A 12,245-nucleotide genomic window follows, 5' to 3' on the forward strand; every position below is an offset into this window, starting at 1 on the left:
GCAGAAATTAAAAATCTCCCTTATCCTCTAGTCACTTTGGTCACAGCTCTGCCATCGAGCCTGTGACAGAGCGCTCAGATACTCAGTGGGCCTCACACAATCCATAAGTGTCCAGTGTCCACAAGTGTGTGCAGAAATTAAAAATCTCCCTTATCCTCTAGTCACTTTGGTCACAGCTCTGCCATCGAGCCTGTGACAGAGCGCTCAGATACTCAGTGGGCCTCACACAATCCATAAGTGTCCAGTGTCCACAAGTGTGTGCAGAAATTAAAAATCTCCCTTATCCTCTAGTCACTTTGGTCACAGCTCTGCCATCGAGCCTGTGACAGAGCGCTCAGATACTCAGTGGGCCTCACACAATCCATAAGTGTCCAGTGTCCACAAGTGTGTGCAGAAATTAAAAATCTCCCTTATCCTCTAGTCACTTTGGTCACAGCTCTGCCATCGAGCCTGTGACAGAGCGCTCAGATACTCAGTGGGCCTCACACAATCCATAAGTGTCCAGTGTCCACAAGTGTGTGCAGAAATTAAAAATCTCCCTTATCCTCTAGTCACTTTGGTCACAGCTCTGCCATCGAGCCTGTGACAGAGCGCTCAGATACTCAGTGGGCCTCACACAATCCATAAGTGTCCAGTGTCCACAAGTGTGTGCAGAAATTAAAAATCTCCCTTATCCTCTAGTCACTTTGGTCACAGCTCTGCCATCGAGCCTGTGACAGAGCGCTCAGATACTCAGTGGGCCTCACACAATCCATAAGTGTCCAGTGTCCACAAGTGTGTGCAGAAATTAAAAATCTCCCTTATCCTCTAGTCACTTTGGTCACAGCTCTGCCATCGAGTCTATGACAGAGCGCTCAGATACTCAGTGGACCTCACACAATCCATAAGTGTCCAGTGTCCACAAGTGTGTGCAGAAATTAAAAATCTCCCTTATCCTCTAGTCACTTTGGTCACAGCTCTGCCATCGAGCCTGTGACAGAGCGCTCAGATACTCAGTGGGCCTCACACAATCCATAAGTGTCCAGTGTCCACAAGTGTGTGCAGAAATTAAAAATCTCCCTTATACTCTAGTCACTTTGGTCACAGCTCTGCCATCGAGCCTGTGACAGAGCGCTCAGATACTCAGTGGGCCTCACACAATCCATAAGTGTCCAGTGTCCACAAGTGTGTGCAGAAATTAAAAATCTCCCTTATCCTCTAGTCACTTTGGTCACAGCTCTGCCATCGAGCCTGTGACAGAGCGCTCAGATACTCAGTGGGCCTCACACAATCCATAAGTGTCCAGTGTCCACAAGTGTGTGCAGAAATTAAAAATCTCCCTTATCCTCTAGTCACTTTGGTCACAGCTCTGCCATCGAGCCTGTGACAGAGCGCTCAGATACTCAGTGGGCCTCACACAATCCATAAGTGTCCAGTGTCCACAAGTGTGTGCAGAAATTAAAAATCTCCCTTATCCTCTAGTCACTTTGGTCACAGCTCTGCCATCGAGCCTGTGACAGAGCGCTCAGATACTCAGTGGGCCTCACACAATCCATAAGTGTCCAGTGTCCACAAGTGTGTGCAGAAATTAAAAATCTCCCTTATCCTCTAGTCACTTTGGTCACAGCTCTGCCATCGAGCCTGTGACAGAGCGCTCAGATACTCAGTGGGCCTCACACAATCCATAAGTGTCCAGTGTCCACAAGTGTGTGCAGAAATTAAAAATCTCCCTTATCCTCTAGTCACTTTGGTCACAGCTCTGCCATCGAGCCTGTGACAGAGCGCTCAGATACTCAGTGGGCCTCACACAATCCATAAGTGTCCAGTGTCCACAAGTGTGTGCAGAAATTAAAAATCTCCCTTATCCTCTAGTCACTTTGGTCACAGCTCTGCCATCGAGCCTGTGACAGAGCGCTCAGATACTCAGTGGGCCTCACACAATCCATAAGTGTCCAGTGTCCACAAGTGTGTGCAGAAATTAAAAATCTCCCTTATCCTCTAGTCACTTTGGTCACAGCTCTGCCATCGAGCCTGTGACAGAGCGCTCAGATACTCAGTGGGCCTCACACAATCCATAAGTGTCCAGTGTCCACAAGTGTGTGCAGAAATTAAAAATCTCCCTTATCCTCTAGTCACTTTGGTCACAGCTCTGCCATCGAGCCTGTGACAGAGCGCTCAGATACTCAGTGGGCCTCACACAATCCAAAAGTGTCCAGTGTCCACAAGTGTCTGCAGAAATTAAAAATCTCCCCTGTCCTATAGACACCTTGTACCTTGTTTTACATTACTATATAGTTTGTTGGATTTTGTCTACATTTCTACCAAAAATGAGGAAGGCTGGTGGAAGAGGCCGTGGAATTGGGCGGGGGTTGGCAGCTGGTAATGATGGTGTTGGTGGTGGATCTGATGGTAGTGGCAAGAGCAAAATAGGACCAAATGCAGGAGGTGTTGAGCCTGCGTCATTGTCTGGCTACATAAGGCCTCGAACGCTTAGTTTTCTAGGAGTTGGCAAACCGCTTTTAAAGCCAGAGCATCAGGAAAAAGTTTTGTCTTACATTGCTGACTCAGCCTCCAGCTCTATCGCCTCCTCTTCTTCAGTTGTAAAAAGTAAAAGCACTGAGTCGTCATTGGAGGCTCATGTTCATGAACCACACCTTTCCTTGTGTCCTTCACCCCAACCAAGATTGAAGGATGATGCAGGCCATACTACTGATTACTCCATGGAGCTGTTTTCACATACCATGCCTGGATTATCAAGTGAAATGGTGAATTACACAGGCCAAGATGAATCTGACATGGAGTGCACTGATGCACAGCCGCTGATGGATGATTCTGCTGGTACATTCACTCAGAGCACTACATTGTCCTCGCAGTGTACGGAGCCAGATTCTGACCCTGATGAGACTCAGGTGCCCCTTCCCGCACACTATACCACCATACACGGTGACACAGAGGAAGGTGCACATGACAGAAGAGGAGGTGATGGATGACCCAGTTGTTGACCCAGATTGGCATCCATTGGGGGAAGAGGGTGCTGCTTCCAATAGCTCAGATGAGGAGCATCCACAGCAGACATCGACATCGCAACAGCTGTTATCTGGCAGGCCCGAAGCACTCCAAAGACAGGTTCCAAACATCAAAAGAGTTGCTGGACAGCTTGTCCAGAGGGTCAAAATATCACAGCGTGCTAGGCCGCAAAATGTCTGCCAAAGTAGGAAGAGTGCAGTGTGGCACTTTTTTGAACAAAATCCTCATGATCAGGCCAAGGTTATCTGTAAGAAGTGTGCAAAGACCTTTAGCCGAGGGAAAAATCTGAAAAATTTGAATACCAGTTGCATGCTTAGACATTTAACCAGCATGCACTTGCAAGCGTGGACACAACACCAAACCTCAAGTGCCACATGTGCAACTGATCACAACGAAGGTAGTCAGCAACGCTACATTGTTTCCCTCACTGTAAGCCCACCGGTTAGCACAGCAGCAAATGTTGAGGTGTCGTTGCAAGGCCACAGCAGTCAGGGAATCCCACTGTTATATCAACGAAAGACTGATTCTAGGCCATCAGAAAGAACACCAACTCCATCACCATCATCAACCCTCTCTCAGTCCGCCCTGTCGACTGCTACTTCCACCATATGCAGCTCTCAAGTCCAGCTCACCCTCCCAGACACTATGAGTAGGTCAAGAAAGTACTCAGTCTCTCATCCGTGTACACTGGGTTTGAACGCCCACATTGCCAAACTAATCTCATTTGAGATGATGCCCTTTCGGTTGGTGGAAAGCACAGCTTTCCGTGAACTCATGGCCTATGCAGTACCACGCTATGACCTACCCAGTCGCCACTTCTTCTCTCGCAAAGCCATCCCAGCCCTCCACCATCATGTGAAAGACCGCATTGTCCATGCACTCAAGCAGTCAGTGAGCGGAAAGGTGCACCTCACAACTGATGCATGGTCCAGTTGGCATGGCCAGGGCCGTTACGTGTCCATCACTGCGCACTGGGTTAATGTGGTGGATGCAGGGTCCACAGGGGACAGCGGTGGTGGGACAGTGCTGCCTAGCCCACGGTATAGGAAACAGTTGGCTGTAGGCGTTCGACCCTCCTCCTCCTCCTCCTCCAGAAGCGAAAGCTCGTCCACAGAGCGCAATCGTACGAGCACTCCATCTGCAGCTGCCACTGTTGCACACGATGTGTCCCCCTATCGAGCAGCTAGTGGAAAGCGTCAGCAGGCTGTGTTGCAGATGATGTGTTTGGGCGACAGACACACCGCCGAGGTGCTGGCCGAGTACTTTCAGCGACAAACTGAGTCATGGCTGGGCAGTGTACATCTTGAGGCAGGCAAGGTAGTTAGTGATAACGGCCGTAATTTTGTGGCAGCCATAGCCCTTTCAAAACTCAGCCACATACCTTGCTTGGCTCACACCTTGAACCTGGTGGTGCAGTGCTTCCTCAAAAATTATCCGGAGTTAACAGCCCTGCTCCAGAAGGTGCGAAGACTGTGCGCGCACATCCGCCGGTCGCCTGTACACTCCGTTCGTATGCAGAAGCTGCAGCGATTGCTCCACCTTCCCAACCACCGCCTCATTATCGACATTGCAACAAGGTGGAACTCCACCCTGCACATGGTGGAGCGGCTGTGCGAGCAGAGGCAGGCCATAATGCATTTGTGGGAGGATACACGGCCAGGCACTTTGAGAGCAGACATGTAGTTGACAGGTGTGCAGTGGTCGAAGCTGAAAGACCTCTGTAAAGTCCTTCAGTGTTTTGAGAAATGCACACGGCTGGTAAGCGCAGACGACGCCATCCTAAGCATGAGCATCCCACTTATGCGTCTGCTCATGCAAACTTTGACGCACCTTAAGGAGCAGGCGTCTGCAGCCAATGTTGATGAGGAGGAAGAGGAGGAGGGAATCCTTGATGACATTCAGCCATTGTCTGCTCAGGGACCTCTCCTGGACAAGGTGGAGGAAGAAGAGGAGGAGGAGGATGATGGGGATGATTACTTAGGGGAGGAGGATGCATCTCGTGGGGCAAGTGAAAATGTTGGCGTGGCAAGGTCTGGTACAGGGTTTGTGCATGACTGGAGGGATGTGGATTTGCCAGAAAGTGCTCCTCCAACCAGCACTCGCAGTGCATCATTGACACCGGGAACATTGGCCCACATGTCAGATTATGCCTTGCAGATCCTAAAAAGGGACCCCCGCATTGCCAAAATGATGAACGATGACGACCACTGGTTGGCCAGCATCCTGGATCCACGCTATAAAGGCAAATTACAAAACATCATGCCACAGGAGAACCTTGACCTAATATTGGCTAATAAACAAGCAACTCTGGTAAATCGGTTGCTTGAGGCATTCCCAGCACACAGCAGCGGTGATGGTTCTCACACGAGCCGTACGGGCCGGGGACAGCTTGGCAGAGGTGTTCGTGGTGCACACAGCAGAAGTGGCGTTGGAGACAGGGGTTTCATGACAATGTTGTGGACTGATTTTTCAAATACCGCTCACACAACTGGTAATACTGCATCGATGGAAAGTGACAGGAGACAGCAGTTGTCAACTATGGTTACAAACTTCTTTTCCTCCCATATCGATGTTCTCCCACACAGGTCATTCCCCTTTGACTATTGGGCCGCTAAACTGGACACCTGGCCTGAATTGGCCCAATATGCCTTACAGGAGCTCGCTTGCCCAGCTGCAAGTGTGCTATCGGAAAGAGTCTTCAGTGCAGCTGGATCAATCCTGACAGAAAAAAGGACCCGTCTGTCAACCCAAAATGTGGATGATCTAACCTTCATTAAAATGAACCATGCATGGGTTTCCAAGGATTTTGTCCCATCTTCCCCTGATGACACATAGGGTGACAGAAAAATGGCTTGCTTTGGTCCACCTCTTCCTGGGACTTCACCTATTTCGCCTTTTGCATCAGCTGAATGTCCAACATCAACATATGCCACTTTCTAAAACTCCCTAACTGTGCTGCCCCCCCCCCATCGCCGGGGTCACCACTTAGCGCACGACACCGTGCGAGTGCCGTTGCCCTGGACAGGTGGGTAGGCCGGCTCTTGGGCGCGGGCACTGGCACAGGGTCCCTCATAGTGCAATCAAGTGTCTCTGACGGTGGTGGTGCACACCCGCCGTCAGACACACCGCTGTACTATGAGGGGCCCAGTGCCAGTACCGACGCCCACGAGTGGGCCCCCCTTGCTTGGGCAGGGCCCCAGCATTTGCAATCTTTACCTCTCCCTGCTCCTCCGCTGTGTAATCTGGGCCGTCAAATCCATACTGTGCCTGACACCGTCTGAGCCTGCCTCCTGATGTATAGACATATATTTTGAATGTGTACGCTATCCATACATGTTATCTGGGGATACGGTACCCTTTCTCACCTTTGTGCAATCACGTGTAATCCATACTGGGCGTGAGAACGGCTGGCGAGCTGTTAAGCAAGCTACAGCACCTGTGGTTTGCACACGTAAGTTTTTAATTTTTTCAGGAATGACGGTTAGGCCTAATTCCGGAACTGCGGTTGACCTGCACTTACTGGGAAATCATCGTTCGTGGGTAATAATTGTAATCACAGATCCCCATCACTATCGTTGTTCAGCGGGTTATCTGCACCTGTAAGCGACAAACGCTGGCCTTTTCAGTGTAGCGCACATGCAGCCACGGACATGTAAGGGCATGACACACCAGTTATTGGCCAATCTCATGTGCCAGAGCCTCACGTGTCCCTCTAGTAAGCCGGACTCGGACCGCGGGGCATGACGGAGTCTCGTTCGTTAACGGAATTAAGCTTGCAATGTGTGCATCTTTTCTGTAGCTGGCATGGTTGAGGTTTCCCAAGTGGAGTCGAATTAAACCGTAGGCTCCACTCCTGGTGGTGCCCTTCTGGACATTCCTTTAAGGTTCAGCTTTGCAACCATACTGCCCACGTAAAACAAACACTTTGCCTTCATGAACGCTGTTTGGAGGGTCATGACTCGTGGGAATAACGCCGCCCAATCAGTTAACCTGCTAGAGAGATCCTTCGTTGCTCCCAAGCATGACATCACACTCCCTAGGAGGAAGGTAATGCCACTGTGGCGACCGTACTCCTGGGGGCGACACAAGTGCACTGATGCCCAGCCACTGCTCGATGAATCTGCTGGTACATTGACCCAGACCACTACATTCCCCTCGCACGCTACACGGCCTGAATCTGACCCTGATGAAACTCAGGTTACCCTTCCCTTATACAGTTCCATCTTACACGGTGACAAAGAGGAAGCTGCAGATGAAAGTGCAGGTTCGTCCCACCCGCCATCAGACACACCACCGTACTATCAGGGGCCCTGTGCCAGTGCCGTCGCCAATGAGTGGGCCCCCCCTGCTTGCTCAGGATCACAGCACTTGCAAGGTTGAAATACTGTGCAGTGAGATGGAAGATGGGGACGACGAGGAGTCCAGACTAGTACAGGGATTCCCTAGCGAGGAGACTTATTTGATTGTTTTCAATGTTGGGACAGCAATTTTTGGGGAGCACTATACTCTGGAGAATGATAGATGGGGCCCACCATACACTGGAACATTCCAAAGGTGGACATCAGACACTGGAGCAGCATTTACAGGGCCCATTATACACTAGAGCATTAGAAATAGGGCCCATTATGTTTGGAGCATTATTTGGGCCCATAAGACAGTGGAGCTTCATCCATGGGGACCAACATATACTGTAGCATTATGTGGAGCTCATCATATACTGTTTCAAACATTATATGGGACCAATGATTCTGTATGGAGAAATAGATGGGCCTCGTCATGAGATGTAAAAAGTGAAGTATTTTTCATTGTACTATACCGCTATTTCTCTGCCGTATTGGAGCATGATGAGTTGTGGTATGTGTTAAAGGGGCGCTCTTTCTCCCAGGGCACATGAAAACCTGGAGCCAGCCCTACCCCCCCACAACTTTAGCCAAATAACCCCCATTTTTCAGTGCGTAACTTGTATTATGAAGTTAATTAAGGTTGACAAGCTTAAGTAAGAAGAATTGATGCTTTTGGCATTCAAATGGGCACTGTAGGTGTGTTTCCTGTCCTCCTCTCACTGCCGACTTTTATTCCCCATTGACTTACATTGGGTTTCGTGTTTCGGGACGACCCCGACTTTTCCCTATAATCGGACGATCTTGCTCGACCCGACTTTTGGAAAAGTCGGGTTTCACGAAACGAAACTCGACCCTAAAAAAACAAAAGTTGCTCAACTCTAGTGGCTACCTCTATTTTCAAACACTGCCTTAACTTTTTGGTCACAGAGTTCATTAGAGCTTCACAGGTTGCCACTGGAATCCTCTTCCACTCCTCCTTGATGACATCACAGAGCTGGTGGGACACCATCTGAACCAAAAAGTTTATCTTTGTCTGATCAGAAGACATGGTTCCAGGAATCTATGTCGTTAGTCTTCATGTCTTCAGCAAGTGTGTTTTCTCTAGAAAAAATATAATTAAATATTTACAAAAATGTGAGGGGTGTGATACTGTATGTCATCAGAGATTACTGATAAGGCCTCTTTCACACTTCAGTTTTTGCATCAGTTCAAATCCGCCAAAAAGTCAGACAAGCGGATCCGTTCTCACTGATGTGAACAGATGGCTCAGGATCCGTTTTCAGACGGATCCTGAAAATGAGGAAATTTAAAGGAACCGCTGGCCGGGAAGGAGAGAGAGAGAGAGAGAGAGAGAGGCCGATTGTGACTGATTTTAAAAAACTGAAGTGTGAAAGAGGCCTAAGCCACAGGTCAAAGCAGGAGCATTATTTGGCTTTTGGAGAACAGATGTTGAAAGAATAGTTTATGGGTGACATTTGTGAAGCACCTAAGGTGTGAGAACAGTATAAAAAAAAAGTTACGCTATTGTAAAATTGCACCTCTCACTGAATTCATCTACGGCTGCAGTGATTATTGGGTTACATCCACACCATGCTTTATTCTGGCGAATTTTAAAAAATGCCTGTTTAGTGCCCATGCATTGTGACCCAATTGGAAGAGCCCACTTACATTGTTGACCCTCCCATACGTTGTGCCCAGTTTGTGTTTCTGGCGATACGCACCCTGTAAATTGTTAATTGTGCTCTCCCCACTACAATAATGCCAAACTCATGGCCGCTTTCTGCAGTTTAGGCACAGTGAGGCTCAGAAGAAGGGGTCATTTAGATTTGAGAGCTCAAATTTTACTGGATTTTATTTAAGGGGGTGTTAGAGACATGTCACTTCTCCAAAGTCTTTGTTCTACCAGTAACATACCAGTGAACTCCTATATTTCCAGTAACAGATGACAGTAGCTGGATTTGGGTGGGATAAATTTAAATTTTCATTGGTAAAATTTTTGGGGTGCCAAACATTTTTTGATTGTTTCCAATTTAAGGCTGGGTATACATTCTTCTGTTCTATGCTTAGCATTTACCTCTGGGTTTCGGTGTAAAAATGCAATTTAGATCCCCGAAGGAACCATTCACTATAATGAGGCAGATGGAGACACTTTAGAGTCCGTTTGGTTTCTGTCCCGTTGAGATCTATCTTTTTAGGCATGGACAGAACTGTGGTCAGGTCAACTACACTTGTGCAGTAAAAAAGATGCCTAAAATAATGTCAAACCACTGGAACAGGTGCCAGGCGGGGTCCAAAGTGACTCCATCTATCTCATAAGTGAGTGGTTTCATCGAGGTTTTTGTCTGAATTGCCATTTTATGGATTCAGAAACCTCAATGCAAGCGATCAGTGGAAAGCACAGGATTAATGTGAGCCGAGCCTTATTCCAAATTGTGTGAGGCAGAATGAACAAATAGACAGCAATGCAAGAATAGTTCTTCGTTTTATATTTACGCAGTTCATGGTATGGTATAAGTGATACGATGGCTTTAGTCTTCAGGTTGGTGCGATTGCAGCTATACCAAATTTAGATTGTTTTTTTTTGTTTGTTTTGTGACAGTTAAAATTAATTTTTATTAAAAAAAATTGTGATTTTGTCGCCATTTTCTGTGAGTTGCAACTTTCTGTTTTTGGTGAACAGGGCAGTATGGGTCTTATTTTTTGGGGCGGCAAATTGGAGATTTTTTGGCACCATTTTGTAGTACAGAACGTTTTTTCATCGCTTTTTCTTCAGATTTTTCAAACACAGAATGAGCAAACCAGCAATTTACGTATTGTTTTTATCTATTTTTTGGCGCCGTTCACAATGCAGTAAAAGTGATAAAACAGATTTGTTAATCGGATCAGTACGAGAACGATGTAAGCATTACAGCAATTCCAGGTTTATATATTTTTTATGTTTTGCTACTTTTGCAGACTAAAAACAATGTTTTGAAAAAATGATTTTTATTTTTTTTTTTGCATTGCCTTATTCTGAAAGCTGTAACTTTTTTATTTTTTTGCCTAAAGAGCCATATTGGGGCTTGTCTTTTCTGGGACAATTTGTCATTTTCATTAATACCAGTTTTTTTTATATATGACGTTTTGATTGCGTTTATTCAATTTGAAGTGTGTCAGCATGATGAAAATGTGACACTTTTGGCGTGTTCTTTAGAATTATTTTTTTTTCTGGTATTCACCTTATAGAGAAAACAACATGACAGCTTTATAGATCAGGTCATTCCGGGCGCGGCAATATCAATCATGTATATTTTTTTGTTTATTTTATGACAAATGATGCATTTTTAGTGGTGAAACGGTTTATTGCGATTTCTGTATGCTTTTTTTTTTACCTTTTTACATATTTTATTTAAGTTTTTTCACCTTTTCATTAAGTCACGCTGTGGGCCATGAATATTTTTTACTTTGATTGCTGGACTCATGCATTTGCATTATTCATGTACTGCAGTGCCGTAGAACTGTCATTGACTCACTGACATAACCTGGTAGGCTCTGAGTTAGTGAGATATAACAGACCACCATACCCCGGGACTATCAGATGACCTCAGGGTACCGTAGCAATGATTGTCACCCGCAATTATGATTGCAAGTGGTCGATCCTGTCAAAGGGGTCTTTTAACCCCCTTTTAATCTCTTAAATATTGCTGTCATGATTGACAGGGGTCAATTTAAGGGGTTAATCAGTACTGATCTGTTCCAAAACCAACCGGGCGCTGATATCACAGGGTGTCAGCTGTCATATACAGCTGTGACTCCTGGGAATTTCAGCCGAGGAGGGGTTAATATTTGAAGGCTACAACGCTCATATTCTTTACTGCTGTAGTTGTACAACACATTACTGTATTGTACTCCAACGCTTTAGGGCAAGGCATAGCTATAGGTTCAGCACAAGGGTGGGGGTAGTGGGAAATCTGAGTGGACTCCTAACCAAGTAAACATGTTTACAACAACGGTGGCCAACTCTCATCATGGGTATAGTGGGAACCTCAGCAGAAAATTAAGGAAAATAAATCACTATACAAAGACAAACACCCATCTTATGACCTTATAGTGGCAGATACATGTCCTGCAGAACATATTAAAAGATTGCAATAGTAACAAAAAATGGCAATCAACTCACCTGTCTGGCAGCATGGCAATAAAGCCCTCTATGGTGATATGGGTAGATCCACTTAGAAGCCAGCACTTATGGTATTCCACAAAAACATTTCGCTTAATGTTTACATTAAGAGTATGAGTGGCAAAGAGCAGCAATAAAAATAATTAATATATATATATATATATATATATATTATACTGTATAGAACAAAATTGAAAAAACAGCACAAAATAGAAAAAAGTTTCAGGTGCAGGCCCTCCAGGTACATGCCTAACCTCCAAATAGTCCATCAAAAAAGACGGCAGCACACCATGTTGGTTTTCAATAAAGTGTTTTTTTAATAGCCCATATGGCTATGTGCCCATGCAGCAACGTTTCGGTTCAATAAGTGTGAACCTTTCTCAAGCTTGAGAAAGGTTCACACTTATTGAACTGAAACTTTGCTACATTGACACATAGCCATATGGGCTATTAAAAAAACACTTTATTGAAAACCAACATGTTGTGCTGCCTTCTTTTTTGATGGACTAATATATACTGTATATATACTGTATATATATATATATATACTAGATGTGTGCCCGATGCTATCGAATCAGGAGGGCAGTAACATCACGATGGGGGCAGCTTTGTGGTGCTGGGGGTGGCGGCCCACCCACTTCTGTGCATTCACATCCGGCAGGAAAGACTGTGTTTTGCAGCCTTTGCTGTGATTCAGCGTGTGTAGTCAGGCAGTGGGTCCTGGCAGGGGTCCGGCG

Source organism: Dendrobates tinctorius, unplaced genomic scaffold (genome assembly GCF_039654945.1).
Source record: "Dendrobates tinctorius isolate UK_male_01 unplaced genomic scaffold, ASM3965494v1 ptg000160l, whole genome shotgun sequence".
Lineage (NCBI taxonomy): Eukaryota > Metazoa > Chordata > Amphibia > Anura > Dendrobatidae > Dendrobates > Dendrobates tinctorius.